The following is an 18,273-nucleotide window of genomic DNA, read 5'->3' on the forward strand; positions in this document are numbered from 1 at the left end:
GGGCAGTATTTTCTGTTTATACCTATAGGCTATTGAATTTCCCAGAAATTGAGTTTTTAATGAAAGTATGTTTCCAAAATGCCATGCATGCATGATATGAATTATGAATTGATAATTGATGCATATATATATGTGAATTGGTGCTGTGGATGCACAGGTAAGTATCATGTGAGTTTTATGTTATTCATGTGCATTATTGATGATGTGTATTATGTTAATAGCTCATAACATGCAATCATGGTGTTAGTGCTTATATTATTCACCTCACACCGCACGCTCACCTTGGATCCAAGTAGGTGCATGTCGTACAAACCATGTGAGGGTTCCGACATGTCGTACAGACCATGAGAGGGTTCCGACTGATAGGTGACCTTAGATTATGTGCACAGATGATTGATGAGAGAAGCACTAGAGCGTATTATTACACCATTTATGTCATACAGACTATTTCAGGTAGTTCCGACTTATATGCAGTGTAGTGCCGTACAGGTCACCGAGGTGACTCCGGTTGGATTGGATGTTGAGCTATAAAATTAACCGCACAGGACCAACTGCAGGGTCTCCGGTTAATTCATTATGTCACCTGTTACATTGATGCATCATTCATTCTGTTTTTGAAATTATAACATGGCATACTTTCTGGTTTAAGAAAAATTGATGATTTGAGATTTATGAAAAATATTATGTTATTATGCTATTTTCTGGGAAAGTATACAGGTTTTACAGCGATGGGTTAGTAATGTTTTAAATGAAAGGTTTTCGAAAAACTTTGTTTTACTGACCCACTCAATTTTGTTTTGCGCCCCTCCAGGTTCTAGTTAGTAGTTGGTGGTTAACGAGGACTTCTACGGCATTCTGACATACTCCCCTAACCTGCGGGTGTTGTAACTTAATTATAGTCCTACTTGACTGCACCTAGTTCTTAAGCTCTATTTATGTGTGCACTCACACTTTAACTCACTCTAGCATGCTATATTGGTTATTCTTGCTAGTAGTTGGTTTTTATTCTCTCGTAATTTTCTTATCTTTGCTTCCGCACCACACTTATGGTTACGTCACGCTCACGTGATGGCCAGCACGCATTGATTCTAGGATCGGGGTGTGTCAAATTATGAGAATGTTAAATATAAAATAATGATAAATGATTATATTTAAGACTGGTCATGTGGCGAAGTTTGAGTGGATTGTAGTGCTACTCAACAAAATTCAATAGCAAGCCAAGCTTCACACAAGTTTTTCTCCTCCATCCTATCTGGGAAATTATTATTTTTTCAAAATAAAATAAAATAGTTTTAAAGAAGGGAATTTTAATGAAAAGCTACTGGTACTATTCACTTTAACAAAAAATCATATTTTTACACTAAAAAGTCAATCCTGGTACTATTCACCTTACCCTTTATTTTGTCCTTATCGTTAAAACTCAAAGTTTTCAAGTCATTTTCATTAGTTTTCCGTTTAAAGAAATGTTGTATATACCAATAAAACAACAATACATGTAATAGAAAAAGAATGAAAGCGTATATGATACCTCCATTGTAGGGTTAAAATATGACAGGTATAATACACTTACGTTACAGGGCAAACACAAAAAACCCAATATTTACCTACTCTATAGATAGAAAATAAAATTTGTAATAGAGGCAGGTAGATTACGTTCTCAAACACAAAAAGAACCTGTGAAGAAGTAGTTTATAAAAAAAATGGTACAAGCAGATAAATACATTTAATCTAAGACGTAAATAAAACCCAACAAAAACTCAAAGATATGGTGGAGGTAGATTGAAATATCATGTGTCATAGGTAGATAAACAACATGCTTAATTAAAGGAAACCTTTCATAAAAGAAATAGCATGTTGGTATTAGAACATCTTCCATGTTTATCAAATCAATATATAAAGATGATAAAAAGAAGAAGATCTCAAAGAAAGCAAACCGTGACAGAGAAGAAAAGAAACAGAGCAGCTGAAGTTTATCATGAAGGGACTTTCTAATATTTTCCTTTTTGGATAATTTTTCCCTCTTCCCAGGACAGCGCCCTAAAGACCATAGCGCGGCAACATTATAATTCATGTCTGCCATACATGTGGCAATAGATTAGAGTTTAAACGAAAATTCAAATTACCAAATTAGACATACAAAAAGACAGCAGAGTACCAACTGTTAGTACATTTTTCCTTTTCTTTCCCATTCCCCGGCCGTTTGCTCCTTTTTCATATACTGGCCATGTATATAGGTATGTATGTATGTTGTGATTTTGTTCTCATATTTCTTGATAGTTTTGTGGAAAGGGTGTGCTATTCACACATTTTTTTTTTTACTTCTCCAACACTCTTTGTTAATTTCTATCATTTGAACTTCTTCATTTCATCTGATCCAACGGTTGAAAATTTAAAAAAAAAAAAAAAAACTCGTGAAAAGGGCTTGAAAATTTTGAGTTTTAATGATAATGACAAAATAAAGGGTAAAGTAAATAGTATCAGGATTAACTTTTTAATGTAAAAATATGATTTTTCGTTAAAATAAATAACACCGAAATTTTTTCGTTAAAGTTCTCTAATACAAACGGCCCAGCTCTCTCGCTCTATCCATGAACTCATTCCCTCCCTCACCGTCTCTACTCTTCCTTTTTTATAAACCTAGAAAACCCTTCTCTCTCTCTCTCCCCCTCTCTCTCTCTAAAAGTTTCATTCTTTCTCTTACTAGAACACATTTTCTCTCTCTACGTTCTCATCTCTGCTTTCTCTCTCTCTAACGCCATCTACCACTCTACAAGAACCCATTCCCCCCCTCACCGTCTCCAACGCATATCTCTTAGGTTCGGCTTCGGCCCAGTTGCATTTTTTCACTCAGAAGATCATATTTCTGGTTCAATAATTTGCATTTGAAGACGACGTCCACTATACAGAGCTCCGTCCATCGTTCTACCCTTGTCTGCTCACAAAAGTTGGTGCCCTGTTTTTTTTTTTTTTTTTTTTTTTTTTTGCGCTTCATTTTGGAGTGTAGCTCAAAAGTAACCGCGTTTTTTTGCTCGCATTCATCGCCGGACCGGTTACGGTACCATTTGAATATCTGCTTGACATTCTTAAGTACTGTCTTAAGCTTGACGGCTGTAATTGGCCGTATTCTTCGTAGCGAATTTCTGTTTTGGAGTCCTTTTTGCCAGAATTTAAAAACGAAAAGAAAAAAAAAGAGCTCTCGTTTCTGGAAAAGAGAAAACAGAGCTCTTGTGTCTGTGTGTGCGTGTGAAGGTATGACGAGTCTTCGATCTGAATTTTGTTGTATTCCTCTGTACAGAAGTGTCATATATACGCAGATGGATCGTGTCCCAGACATTGCTGTTAGCGTCTCTCTACATGCGGAGCTGGAAGGGTAAGTGTACACTTTGCTTGCCTTTTTTTTTATTCCTTTTATTTGGGGAAAATGATGGGATACCAAAAAAGAACTGATTAATTAGCAATTAATCTATAGAACTCAGCTCTTGATATGTCTAGGCATTTTTTTTATTGAGAAATTAAGAGCATCGAATGTCTATAACTCTACATCGATTCGTTATTAACAAACATTGAAGAAAATAGCAGCTAGCTACCTACCATGTTACAACTTACCTACTTAATCTGTTTATTTCAGATGATTTATTAGCTTGATTAATTTATAGGTAGATCATACGTTCCCATTTTTTATATCACATTAGTGTACCATTTCATGTGAAATGTGACACATACGCAACATTCTTTGATATAAATTCATTAATTGAAATGACATGTACACATCACTTGCCACATCAAATAGTACAAAAGCATGGTCTCCCTAACATTTTTCTATTAATTAAGAAACCATATATATTGTAGATAATTCATTAATGCAATTTCATTTAATTTTTTTATTAACTATATGTATATAACAGCACAAACCAAGAATGTTCTACAAATGTACTGCATACGTATATATGTTCCCTCATCACCATGCTAGGCGGTTTCCTCCAACTAAAGCAGGGAGTCAGAAATGAGTCTCTCTTCGATACATACTACCCAACTATGGTGTCCTTTATCGTTGTGCTAATCACTTATGTCGGATCCCTCATCACCATACTCCACGTCCAATCTCGCCCAACTTTGGATTTGGCAGAATCAATCATCAATAAGATTAGCCTCCTCTTTGGAACTCTTGCCTTGATTTTAGAAGTGGTGATCCTTGTGCCAAGTTTAGGGATAGTCGCCCTATTCTTTTGGGCTGTTTGGTTTGTGAACGTTGTAGCTGAGTACGCCTGTAAATACCTCGAAACGTTGTATCAAAGTGTAATTGCATCAGTTGTTCATACATTTGGCAAATTGAAAGAGCATTTGAACATCATCCGACGTTTCACAATGGAATCCGAAGAACGAAATGATGAGCTTCCTCAAGTAACTTCTACCACGGTTTAAGTTTAGGTTTGGGGTATTATTTTTACGTGTTGTTTTTTGAGTTGGACTATATTGAACTCAGCTTATGAATAGTTAAGTGCGAAGTGGTAATATGTGAAAGAAATTCAAGCAATGACATCCTAATTCCTGCTAAAAGTGTTGGCAATTTACATAATTTACTTTTCTAATGTGTTTTTGTGCTAGATAGAGAAAATATCTGAGAAAAAATAAGTAACGGAGAGGGATGAAAGGAGGTTGTGGGAGGAAGGAGGGAGAAATGAAAATTATATGAAATTAAAAACAGCACTTGCTTTTTTTTTTTTGGCAAACTGACGTGCCATCTGACGTCATTATATTTGGCATATCAGTGTTTAGACAAGCCAGGATCTTTTCGCTCTCCTTTCCCTACATTACCCTGGCCCCACTCTTTCACACACAATTTGCAAGTCCTGCTCTGAAGCTCTACGAGTATAATCAGAGACGGCTTTCTCATCCAGTAATTTGCATTTCAGGCGACTCACACTGTACTGAGCTCCTTCCATTGTTCTACCGTTGTGTGCTCATAAAAGTAAGTGCTGTTTTATTTTTTTGTGCTTTCATTTTGTGAGTAGCTCAAAGCTAACCGGCTTTTTTTGCTCGCCTTGACACCGGACCGGTTACGGTAGCATTTGAATATCTGCCTGCCATCTTATGTACTGTCTTAAGCTTGACAACCGCTATTGACCGTATTCTTCGTCTCTAGTTTCTGTTTTGGAGTTCTCTTTCGCTGGAAATTAAAAAAAAAAGAAAAAGAAAAGAAAACAGAGCTTTTGTTTTTCGGAAAGAGAAAACAGAGCTCTTGCATCTGTGTGAAGGTGTGACGAGTTTTCGATCTAACGATCTGAATTTTGTGTTTGTTTTCTTCTGTACAGAAGTGTCATATACAGATGGATCGTGTCCCGGACATTGTTGTTAGCGTCCCTCGACGTTCGGAACTGGAAGAGTAAGCGTACACTCTGCTTCCCCCCCCCCCTTTTTTTTTCCTCGCCTTTTATTTGGAGAAAATGTTGGGATATCATGTTTAATGGCACATATTTATGTCATATATACGCAGTGGATGTAGCCCGACTTGATTGAATAACGATAAATCCATATTATTGTGCGATGAGGCCATGGGGGAAGTGGGCATCCAAAACAACACTTGTTATAGACGATGTTGTGTTGGAAATGAAATTGGTTCATGCGTTGTACGTACCGAAATAGCTTATTAAGTTATGGGGGGGATACTACCCCAAATAGTGACAGAGGGTGGGTTCCAAGATTCCATTCCCTCGTATCTAACCTAAAAATGAAGAAAATAACTGATTGATTAGCGGTTAATTTATCAAGAACTCAGCTCTTGACAAGTGTAGGCAATTTTTTTTGACAATTAAGAGCGTCGAATGTCTAGATCGATTCGTTATAACAATCATTTAAGAAAATAGCAGCTAGATAGCTACCTGTTACAACTTACTATTGCTTGTGTACTTAGTTGATTTCAGTTGATATATTGACTTGATTAATTTCTAGATATTCTAATTCCATTTAATTTTCTGTTTAACCATATATATAACAGCACAAGGGAGGAAGAACGTTCTACAATGGTATTGCATAAATATATCTCTTCCCTCATCACCATGCTAGGCGTCTTCATCCAACTGAAGCAGGGTGCCAAAAATGAGTCTCTGTTCGATACAAACTACCCAACTATGGTGTCTCTTATCGTTGCCATACTCGCTTATGGCGGATCACTAATTGGCTTTAGAGGCCCTGATTCGTGTTTGGCAAAATCAATCATCAATAAGATTAGCCTCCTCTTTGGAACTCTTGCCTTGGTTTTAGAAGTGGTGATCCTTGTGCCAGTTTTAGGGCTAGTAGCCGGATTGCTCTGGGTTGTTTGGTTTGGGAAAGTTGTACGAAATGACTACGCATTCGAGTACCTCAAAACGTTGTATGAAAATGCAATTGCATTAGTTGTTCATACATTTGGCAAATTGAAAGACCATCTGAACATGATCATCCGACGTTTCGCAATGGAACCAAAAGAACAAACTAATGAGCTTCCTCAAGTAACTCCTACCACGGTTTAGGTTTGGGGTATTTCTTTTACTTGTTATTTTTTTTCCTTATTTTGTTGAGTTGGACTATATTGAACTTAGCATATGAATAGTTAAGTGCGAAGTGGTAATATGTGAAAGAAAACTCAAGCAACGACATCGTAATTGATTAGCTCTTTCATGCACGACTGCATTTTGTGCTCCGTTTTGCTGTTTCATTTCTTGTGCTGCTTTTTCTTGCTAGCTCCATGTGGAGTCTATTACTATGAAACTTATTGAGTTAAATAGATAGTTTTAAAGTATTGCTATGTAAATTTATATGAATTGATTTTAGTATTGTCTACTTTTTTAATCAGGGCAAGTCACTCTCTTTGTTTGCCAAAAAAGAACAGAAATTTCTAATCTAATTTTCAAATCCTGGGCCAACTTGTGGTCAACATTACCGATCAACGAAGAGCTCTTTCAATCAGGCATTAGAAAGTGAACCAATAAATTTAACTAGATTGGTTAAAAGTGAACCAACATGCGGATGGTAATGCCAAATTGGAGATGACGGTGTCCGTGTTTTGTCGAATGAGGAGATAAGAGTAGAGGGAGGGCAGAGAGGAACGGAGTCTGAGTTTTGAGCGAAGGGGAAAAGCAGTGTCTGTATCACACTTGGCGTGGGAGGTTATTGGCCACGAAACGATATACAAAAGGTTGTCATGCCATCCACCGTGGGAGGGAGGGAAAAAAACATTTTTGTGCTAAATGTTATCACCTACGTCCCATTTCACTTTCATCTATTTTCAATTAAAAACGGGTTTAGTATCTCTTCTTTGGTGAGGAAAGTTTTAAACTTTGGTCATTGGATCACATGGTTGTGAACTCACCAATGTTTGAAATTTCTTTGATACGGTTGATATTTCCGTAGAAATATAAAAAAAAAAATTCAAAAAAAAAAGATATGGAAAACTAGCTAACGAAAATTGTAGTTGTTGGTTCAACTTTTACCATTAAAAAGTCAAATGGTATAGAAATCGAACCAAACTTTTAGTGGCGGTTTTGGTTACGGATGAGCATGGTTCGGTTTGTTTTAATTTGACACAAAAAATATAACGAAACCGGAAAGGAGGAAGAGGGGAAGGAGAGGAACCGGCCAGGTCCTCCTTGACCCGCATGACTAGACCTAAATCGCCCACATCCCGACTCCGATTCCGGCTTTTCCTAGCGAATTAGGCATTGCCACCACCACTAATCAACTTAACGTTATCCCAGCTTCCATTCTCACCCAAGTTTGGCGGCTGGGGTCGAGATTTCATGACAAACTCATGTCGTCTTCGCCTCCGAGTCTGAGGTTACCCACGGCAGCATTTTGTCGTTTTTGAAGCCAAATCCGTTGACCACCACCATGGGTCGACTCCTCTTGAACCCAGGAACAAGTCCCAAGCTTTGGATGGCGCGGAGGAGCATCGGAAAGGGTAAATCGAAGCCACATATTTCTAAGGTTCTTGTGGGATTGAGGGTAAATTGAGGCGTTTCTCGGCCGAATTGGACTTCGGCCCAGGTATGAAAGTTGTTTCTCTCATTGAACTCTACTTTCTTGTGAAATTTGATAATTTTTTTAAATAGTTGAATTTTCTCACGAGTCGAGACGGCTAACCGCCGTGTGCGACAGCACGTGGGCCGAGACCCCACCTGACCATCCTAGGCTAATTTTGATGCCCTGATTCCATATTTGACATCCGATTAGAAAAATTATAAGGTTCTATTATAGTTTCGTAGTTGACTAGTTAGTTAGCCGCTACAGGGTCATGATATGAATTGACAATCCGACCATTGGATCGTCATCAAACTTAAATACATAATAATACGTAATATTTGAGGACCATAGGAACTAACAGATTAGGAATCCGATATACGGATCTTCCCAAATTGAATTTCTAAGTTTGTAAAACCAAACGTTGATGGTCACCTAATTCTAGCAATTAGTGGAGATCCGACCGTTAGATCGTTTCAAAATTTCAGAATATTGTTTTAGAAGATAAATGAGACTCTTGAGAAGTTACGAATCGAGAATACATGTGAGGATATTCCAGATTGACTTGTACAGGGTTTGAATCCCACATTTGATCAGAGATTTGACTTTTGGTCAATAGGCTACAAAATGATCTTAAATATTAAAATATGTATTACTAGGGATTATGTAGGGCTTAATGGGCCTATAGTGGTTAGTGGGTTATCCCAGATAGTATATACATCGGTTTACGTGCGTGGAACGTCATATTGTGTTATGTAAGAGTTTATTTATCTTCTTGACAATACGAAAGATATGTATGTTAACTGTTATGACATTGTGAGCCTAAAATCATATTAGAAGTGTTCTATAGAACATATAGGCTTGTATGACATGGAACATAAATGGAGCCAACTTTTTTTTTTTTTGTGCCTTAAAGTTTGTATAGACGCGTGGTCTGAGTGTTGGATCCTAAAATTTCTCTCACTAAAGGGATCCCATTCAACTGTAGGAAAACGACAAGTTATGTCACATCCCGACCCGAGCTCCACCACATCCCGGGCCTTGCCTTCGCCGTAGCATGATATTGTCCGCTTTGGGCTCTGATTATGCCTTTACGGTTTTGTTTCTGGGAACTCACGCGAGCAGAACTTCCCAGTGGGTCACCCATCTTGGGAATGCTTTGGCCCATTTCTCGCTTAACTTCAGAGTTCCTATGGAACCGAAGCCAGTGAACTCTCAAAATGCCTCGTGTTTTATGGAGGTGAGCATGTACATATAGGGCATAAAGGATCCACCTCCCTGGGCGATGTGGGGTGTTACAATTCACCCTCTTTAGAGGCCCGACGTCCTCGTCGGCAAACTTCTGGCCAGAGATTGGCTCTGATACCAAATTGTCACAGTCTGGCCCTATTTCCGCCATAGCACGATATTATCCGTTTTGGGCCTCGATCACGCCCTCACGATTTTGTTTTTGGGAACTCACGCGAGCAGAACTTCCCAGTGGGTCACTCATCCTAAGAATGCTTTGGATCTTTTCTCTCTTAACTTCGGAGTTCCTACGGAACCTGAAGCCAGTGAGCTCCCAAAAGGTCTCGTGCTATATGGAAGTGAGCATGTACATATAGGTACCGTTTGGTATGTGGAACGAAATGAAATGGAGTGGGATGAGGCGTTCCGTCCCACGTTTGGTGCGCCTAAAACGGGTGGAACGTGCTGTTCCACGGGACGAATTTTGGGTGAATTTTCGTTTCGCCTCACCCCTTGGAACGAATCGTTCCACATCTGTGGAACATAAAATTATAACATCTCCGTCTCCTTCTTCTTCCTCTTTATTTCCATCTAAGGGCATCTTTGCTCCATCTCCGTTCCGTCCCGTCCCGTTCTGTTCCGTTCCGTCCCGTCCTCTGGCCCCTTTCTCGCTTAGCTTAAGCTACAGAACCTGAAGCCAGTGAGCTCCCAAAAGGGCTTGTGCTATATAGAGGTGAGCATGTACATATAAGGCATAGAGGATCCACTCCCCTGGGCGATGTGGGATGTTACAATACAACTTCATCCCACGTCGACCAACGGAGAGGGGGTGATGTACTTTATATGCACATGGCCACCTCCTATAGCACGAGGCCTTTTGGGAACTCGCTCGAAACTCCGAAGTTAAGCGAGTTCGGGCGAGAGCAATCCTAGGATGGGTGACCCACTAGAAAGTTCTCGTCAAAGTTCCCAAAAACAAAATCGTGAGGGCGTGCCCGGGATCCAAAGCGAACAATATCGTGCTACGACGGAGCCGAGACTGGGATGTGACAGGTTATCACCTGAATACCCACATATTGATCAATAATCATCAATTATGTATGGGTAATATATGGTCAATAAGTTTTTGTTAATGTGTGTGTGTGTATATACATAGAGTAAGGGGTTTCGATATTGGTACGAAAAATTTCATGTGTTTTTATAAATTTAGGGTGTTAATAACAACATTTTATACATGCATGTCATCCATGTATATACATGCGTTGTTCAGGTATGCTTTTATTTATTTAGCAATCACTTTATATAAGATCATTTAACAGTGAATTAGCAAGTTGTGGATTAATTGTTTTGGTAATTAAGATCTTTCTGTTTAACCTATTAAGTTTTAAGTTCAAATCTTCTCATTCTTCTTAGTGTAAATAAATGTAGAATACCAATAGTTTTACTCGATTTAGAATAGTAGAGTATTTCCCACAAATTTCAACGGCCCAAATACAAACATGTCGAAACCATGAATAAAAATACAAAATATGTAATACGTAACATCCGGTGACGAGATTTCACATTAGGGGTGGGCACGAGCCGGGTCGGATCCAACTTTGAAGGGACCAGTTCAGACTTGGGTTTAAAAGAGACGGACCAGGACGGGCCGAGGACACTGGATTTTAATACAGGAACCGGACATGATTTGGGCCACGTCCTTGGTTTTTTTTTTTTTTTGTGAAATCGCCACCTTCGATTCCCTTCACCAAGGCCACACCGTCCTCTCTTTCGACGTTGAATCCCTCAAGCCCCTAGAGTCCCAATCTCAGGAATCTCGACCCCTCAACTCATCCACCTTCATAGGGGAAGATAGTGTACATTGACTGTCGAGAGAGAAAGGGAGGGAGATCGCAGGGAGGTGAGAAAGGTAGGAGGAACGGTCCATAGTTGATGCATCCACCACCGATGACGTAGACGCTGAGCTGTTGATAATGAGCTCGCATTTTAAGTTGTCGGTGACTATATAAATCAGGCCCCACTTACCTCTCATGGTGTTCATGCCGAACCTGATGCTGCAATCGGCGAGCTTTTGGCAGTTGTTGCCCCAAACCTTGCAGTGAAAATGCAGAGAAAATTAGCAAAACCCAGATTGGGGTTTTAGGCTAAAAGCTAAAAATGCATGATTTATGGAAAACCTAGCTGGGATTAAGAACTTGAAGAACAAGGTTCGAGGAGAAAGAGAGATAGGTTGTGGTAGAGAGAGATCAAGAGGGATGAGATTGAGAATCGACAGGAGATGAATGGGAAAATGTTACAAACGGGCCGGTCTAGGGACCCTTTTTTATACTTCTAGAATCGAGCCATCCCTAAAATTTCAAAGCCCGGACCTGCCCCGCCCCGTTTTTCTTTTTAAAAATTAAGAACCGGCCTGTACCTGTCCCGAACCGTGATTACCCACCCCGATCTATGGTTCCTATACCCGTTTGTCCATCCCTAAATGAACTTTACCTTTCAATTTTCAAGGGTAAGGCCCATTTAAAGATGGAAGAGGAGCCACCACAAAATAATTTTGCAGATCCCTTTTTTCCTCTTTCAGGCCGCATAGAAGAAGATAGTAGGGGTGGGTTCAAAAAACCGAAAACCGAAAAAAACCGAAAACCAAACCGAACCGAGGCAAAAAAAAACCGAACCGAAACTGCCAAACCGAACCGAACCGAATCTGGTTGGTTCGGTTTCGGTTTTTGAGGTCCAGAAACCGAACCGGACCGAACCGAACCGAAAAAAAAAATCATTTATAAAAAAAAAAATATGTTGGCCGCGTCAAGGTTTGAACCCCTGACCTGCGGGTTGGGGTAAGGTGCTGCTAGCCAACTTAACTATAGGCTTTGTGTTGTTGTAATTGTACCAGTAATATATTTATAGGTTTCTTATGTTTAATGCTTTATAAAATTTCTTAACTTTACAAACCCTAGCCGACGTCTCACTCCCATTTCATTTCAGATCTCACACTTCTTTCTTCCGTCCGCTGCTTCCTCAGTCTCTCTGTCTCCCTCTCCCTCTCATTCCTCTCTTCCTCCAAATCACTTTCTCTCTAGTCTTCTCATGTCCTCCTCACGGATTCCTTCTTCCAAATCATGATTTTCGCTCGCCCCTTTCGAGACCCGACGAAAAGAGGAATTGTTAGAGCTTGCGATGATCATGGCGATTTTGCTGCAGCAAAGGTTGTGGGTTTTATTTATTTGTCAGTTCATGGGTTTTTAATTTTATGATCATGGCGATTTTATGGTTACCCATTTGAAATTTATGTAATTTAAGGTGAAAAAGTTTGTATTTTTCTTTGAATATGTTTCGGAATTTTCTAGATCTATTGTGGACTTGACTATGAATTTGAATGTGGGCACTGGGCATGCGATATTGGAGTCCGATTATGACATTTAGACGAACTTATTTGCTTTTTTTTTGTGTTTCGATCTACATCTTAATTTGTTGAATTATTTCATGATTTTGTAAATTTTAAATTTTTAGAATTTTGAATCCTGGCGATGTACTTGAAGAATATATGTTTTTGTATTTGCTTAAGTTTTGAAAATTTGAACTCGATCTGCTTGATCATAAGTAGTTGAATTACTTGAATATATTCGGGATTTTGAGGTGAGAAAATGTATATGTTTGGTTAGTGAGAAAATGCATGAAGGTGAAAGGTTAGTACCTAAAATTGCTGAGTTCAAGTTTTTCGGTTTGTTGTAAAGTTTTAGCAAAGACCCATTGGGATTTTCATATGGTTCTTCCTCTGTGTAGTCTTAAAAAGGGAATTAAATTCTTTTGTGTCTCTTATTTTGTTTATGTCTTTGTATTTGTTTTCCATAGAGGAAAGGCTACTTTGAACAATGACCCAAATACTAGGCACTCTGTGAACCAAATAAAGAAATGGATGCTTGGCATATAACTCAAGTAATGTTGTGGTTGTTTTGCATTTTTTGGAGGAAAAAAAAAAAAAAAAAAAAAAAACAGAAAAAAACCGAAACCGAACCGAAAAAAATTTGGGCCGAACCGAAATTTCGGTTTGGTTTCGGTTTTGGCAAAAAACCGAACCGATAAGAACCGAACCCAGCCCTAGAAGATAGAATCCAAAAGTTATTGACGGCAGGGAAAGCAAATGTTTGTCGGAGTCTTTTTGTTTCATTCTGGAACCATTCTTTCATAATATTTAGGAAGCAATTAAATTTCAAAACAGAGCAGCTACGTGTTTTGTTTTCGTGTACATATACGAGGTGGAATGACGGGAATCTAAAAAAAAAATTCTCGTCCGGGAAGGGAGAAAATTTTCATTGTGACCGAAACACGAGTGGTACTGTTTGGGCCCAAAATAGCAGTTTGGGCCGAGGGAGGTATCACTTTCGGCCCGGGAAGACTACGGCGAGAAAGTCATGGGGGCTTCAGCTCATGGGCTTCTAGGCCTAGATCGGTTAAATCAGAGTGCAAGTCGAGTCCTAATACAATAGGGACCCTCGACGAGATCAGTAAAACTAGAAGGCGAATCCGGCTCAGTTAAGGACTAGATTCGTAGTCCTAGCAGAGGTAGGACTGATTGAGGTAACGTTAATCCGGAGAAGGAAACCTAGTTCGAATAGGATTAGAACTCGGGCTCGGTGTTCTGCTTCTATAAATACAAGACATTCAGCAATGGAAAAAACCCCCACAAAATCAATACAAAATTGCCCTGCGCAAACTCTCACAACTTGAGATCTTTTTCTTTTCCTTTTTTCGCTGACACATCTTTCGTTGGCATCAACAGCACTGTGGAAGCAACCGGTGATATCTTAAGTCGGCATAGATAGCTCTGTCACCGTAGAGTCGGTCGGTCTCGCAGTATCTTCCGTTGGCATCAACAGCACTGCGGCGAGAACGGTCGATTACCTATCCAAGTCTCGGTCGAGAAGGGTTTTCGAATCCTTGTTGGTCGAGGTCATCTCATTAGCCTTCTCGGCGAGGTGAGGTGTCACAGTTATTACATTCGGCACATTGCAAGCCGAATTCGGTTCGTGAACTTTGTAAGAAATAGCAGCCTTGTCTTCAGGCTCGAGAACCCAAGAGGCCGAGACGTGTTCCTTTCTCGGCCGCAATCGCAAGACGCAGAAGTCAGTAGCGCGACCCAACGCAGCATCATCAAATTTACTCCTCGGCCGAGCCTCGGCCGACGAGTTGGCACGCCCCGCAATCACCGAAGGACGTAGTTAGCTTAGAATATACTCGGCCTGCGCGCCACGTAGGCTTTGTAATTTCTAGGGTCAACATTTTGGCACGCCCAGTGGGACCCAGTGCTAAACTACGAAGTTCATGCCAATTGAAACACGATCGGTAAAAAAAAAAACAGCTATGGGAAAGTCGACAGCCGATTTACCGAGTCAGAGCATAGGACAGAGTGTGCCACAGGCGCAGAATCCCCTTAGCGTTGGGACACCTGAGTCCACGAGCGCGACTCGCCGAGAGAGAGAACTTAATCTCGGCGGTCAACTCCGTGGTTTAGAGATCCCAAACAGAAACACATGCGTTCTCAATGAAGGGATAATAGAGGAATGTGATGAGGATGGTGGTGAAGGAACAGACCCACCAACAAGGTCATTCCTCCGAAAGCGACTGGACGAGCAGTCTCGGTCAGTCGAGCAGACGTTCAGTCGAGGCATTGACAAGCTGCAGGACGCGATACTCAGTGCCAATGATCGGCAAACCAAACTGCTCGAAATGCTGGTTAGCCAAGTTGGTGGCAGCAGGCCTTTCGATCTTCGCCAAACTTGCTTACCAGAAAACAACCCGGCACCGATTGTACCGGCCGGGCCTATTCTTGCCCCGCTCAAAACAATTAACTTAGAGAAGGGAGGAGGGTCGAACAGTAGGTCAGACGGGACCGACCAAAGGATCGAAGCAGCATCTGTTGATATGACCGAAGTTCAGCGGATGATCGACTCCGCTATGAAGAAAGGGCCGAAGTTTCCCAAGTTTATTCATCCATACCCAGCTTACGTTGAGACGTTTGGATACCCGAAGGGCTTCAAGATCCCAGATTTTAGTCTTTTTGCTGGTGAATCGTCCCTGTCTTCGTTGGAGCACGTGGCTCGTTTCACCGCGCAATGTGGAGATGTGAATAGTGATTTCCACAAGTTACGGCTGTTCAATTTTTCATTGACCGGCTCGGCATTTGCCTGGTACATCAATCTCCCGCCTAATTCCGTCCAAAACTGGGAGGAGTTGGTCGAGAAGTTCCACGAGCAATTTTATCGGCCGGGGATGGAGATGTCAGTTTCTTCATTAGCACGGATGGCTCAAGCGTCTGATGAGTCACCAATGGATTATCTTACTAGGTTTAAATCGGCTAGGAATTGGTGCCGAGTGCCTTTACCCGAAGTCGAATTTGTCAGACTTGCTTTGAATGGTCTTGACGTCGAATACAAAAAGAAATTCTTGGGGGCAAATTTTCGGGACATGTACGAATTGGCCCAGCATGTCGAGCAGTACGATTATTTGCTCCGCGAGGAGAAGACTTCGAAGACTCCAACTCGGGGAACGATTTACAAGAACCCTACTGTCAATTATGCATCAACCGAGGATGAATGTGTTAGTGTGGATGCGGCTGAGATAGTAATAGACAAACCATACATTTGCAAGGCATTAACTCAGGTTGATTCTAGAGAAGCCAAAAGTCGCTCGGCCACTGAAGGAACATCGAAACCGTCAAAGGTTTATACTTTTGATATTACCAAGGCTGACGCAATTTTTGACCAACTGTTATCAGCAAGAATCATTAAGCTTCGGCCTGGTCATAACATTCCTAAGGCCGAGGAGCTTAAAGGAAAGGTGTATTGCAAATACCACAATTCGAGCAAACACACGACAAACAATTGCGTCGTATTTCGTGATAACGTCCAAAGCTGGATTGATAATGGCAAACTGAAGTTCCCCGAGAAGAGGATGAGTGTTGATACTGATCCGTTCCCCACGGCAACAGTAAATATGGTCGACGCGTACCTACCCAAGGACAAAGGGAAAGGCAAGGCTGAAGTGGTTGAGACACAACGCCCGCGGAGTCAGAATGTTCGGCCACGGTTCATGGCCGATTCGCGTTCAAATAAACTATCTGCGGCCTTAACGGGGCCCGCTATTGTCAAATCTTTGACGGAGTATAGCGCCGATGAAGGTAGTGGGACAGCGGTTCTGTGCAGGAAATGTAAAGCGAAGGTCGACAGTGAACCAGAAGAGAAACCTTCTTCGCAACCCGTGGCCGTAACTCGTCAAAAGATAGCCAATGAAGACCAACATCATGGGGTTTTTGGGAGGCTCGGTCCTAAAGTACGGATGGAAGAGACACCCCCGGTCAGGCGGCGCCTCGATTTTGATGCTTCATTTTATGACGATGATTACTATAAGCGTAATTCTAGCAGTTCAGGATCATCACGGAGTCAAAAGACCTTCAAGCCTCCTGAGCCTAGAGATCAACGTTGGTATACGTACCATTCTTCGAAGGGCGTCTATACCGCGTTGTCCAAATCTCAGAAACGCCGGCATCAACGGATGGATTGCATGGCTCGCCGACAAGCAGCCCAAGAAACTTCGGCCCCTAAGTGGCGACCGAAGGATACAGTTGCCACTAATGAAAAGCGACCACCTCCACCAATTATGACAGAGTTGGCTCAGGGAAAACGGCTGGTCGGTCAAGACGTCGAGACCATGTTTGAAGAAGCCGATAAGCGGATCAAACTTCTCATTCGACCAGGGGAAATGAAGGCACGTGTTGAACATTTCAGGCAAAAGGCCGAAAGCAAATTATCCCCGATAGCTATCCAAGAGCCTTTGGTCAAAATTCGACGGAATTTGCACCCCCCGTTCCTTGGGGAGTCTTTGGAATATATGCGAGAATTTCATAAGGAACATTCGGCCAACGATTTGTATGGTTTGCCGAAGGCATGTCAGGACACCATTGATCTTGTCTTGGCTTGTCCGGATGCTGAGCGGATCATCCAGAAGACCTCAGATCCAGGATTGAAAGCAAGGTTCCAGCACATACGAGAAGCTCGTGTCTTTGGATTTGAAGTTGACCCGTATACCGATATCGATGTCGCTGACCTTCCTTTCTCGCTAGAGGACCTTCAGTATTTACGGTATCACTTTGAAGTATTTTCAGCAGTTTCTCTCTTCGGCCTTACGACCGATGAAATCGCCCGTATTGCCCGTCTTGATGCTTATCTCGACACTAGGGATGCTCGGCTACACTACCAGGAGCAGGTTCAGGACTTGACCCCAAGCTCATTGTCAATCTCGACCTTACCTGAGGCGGTCACGCGGAGCCAACAAGTGGCCGAAGCAGCTCCGCCGGGTGACATTGTTGAAGGGACGGAAGAATCTCGTTGTCCGACTCTGACGACAACCAAGTCCGTAGTCGCTAACCAACCGAACGAGGAGGGTCTCGACCAGATGGGCCCGTCCGTCCTGGATAATATGGAAATTAGTATGGTTCATGTATTACCTGCCGATTTTCAATCAAGCACGGCTCAACCAAATTTCCTCGATGGAGATGTGGTTGTCGAGGAACCTGGTCATGTTGAATTTATATCGATTGCTGAAGGCGAGTCAACAGCAAGAGATGATAGCCTAAAGGCCGCTTTGGCCGAATTGTTCCCTCGTTTATCATCGGCCAAGCTTCACCATTTAAAGCCATTGTATGTAACGGCACACATCGAGGGATATCCGGTTTCTAAGGTTTTTGTCGATTGTGGAGCTACTGTCAATATCATGCCCCTGAACATCATGAAAGCCTTACGCCGTTCCAATGACGAACTTATTCCGTCAGGGATCACAATGAGCAGTTTTGTCGGCGACAAGTCCCACACCAAAGGTGTGCTTCCGTTAACTGTGAATATTGCCGGTCGCACCCATATGACCGCCTTTTTTGTGGTTGATTCCAAAACCGAGTATAATGCATTGCTCGGCCGAGATTGGATTCATCAAACCAGCTGTATTCCTTCCTCATTGTACCAAGTGCTTGTCTTTTGGGACGGCAAATCGGTCACTGTTCAT

Source organism: Malus sylvestris, chromosome 17 (genome assembly GCF_916048215.2).
Source record: "Malus sylvestris chromosome 17, drMalSylv7.2, whole genome shotgun sequence".
Classification (NCBI taxonomy): domain Eukaryota; kingdom Viridiplantae; phylum Streptophyta; class Magnoliopsida; order Rosales; family Rosaceae; genus Malus; species Malus sylvestris.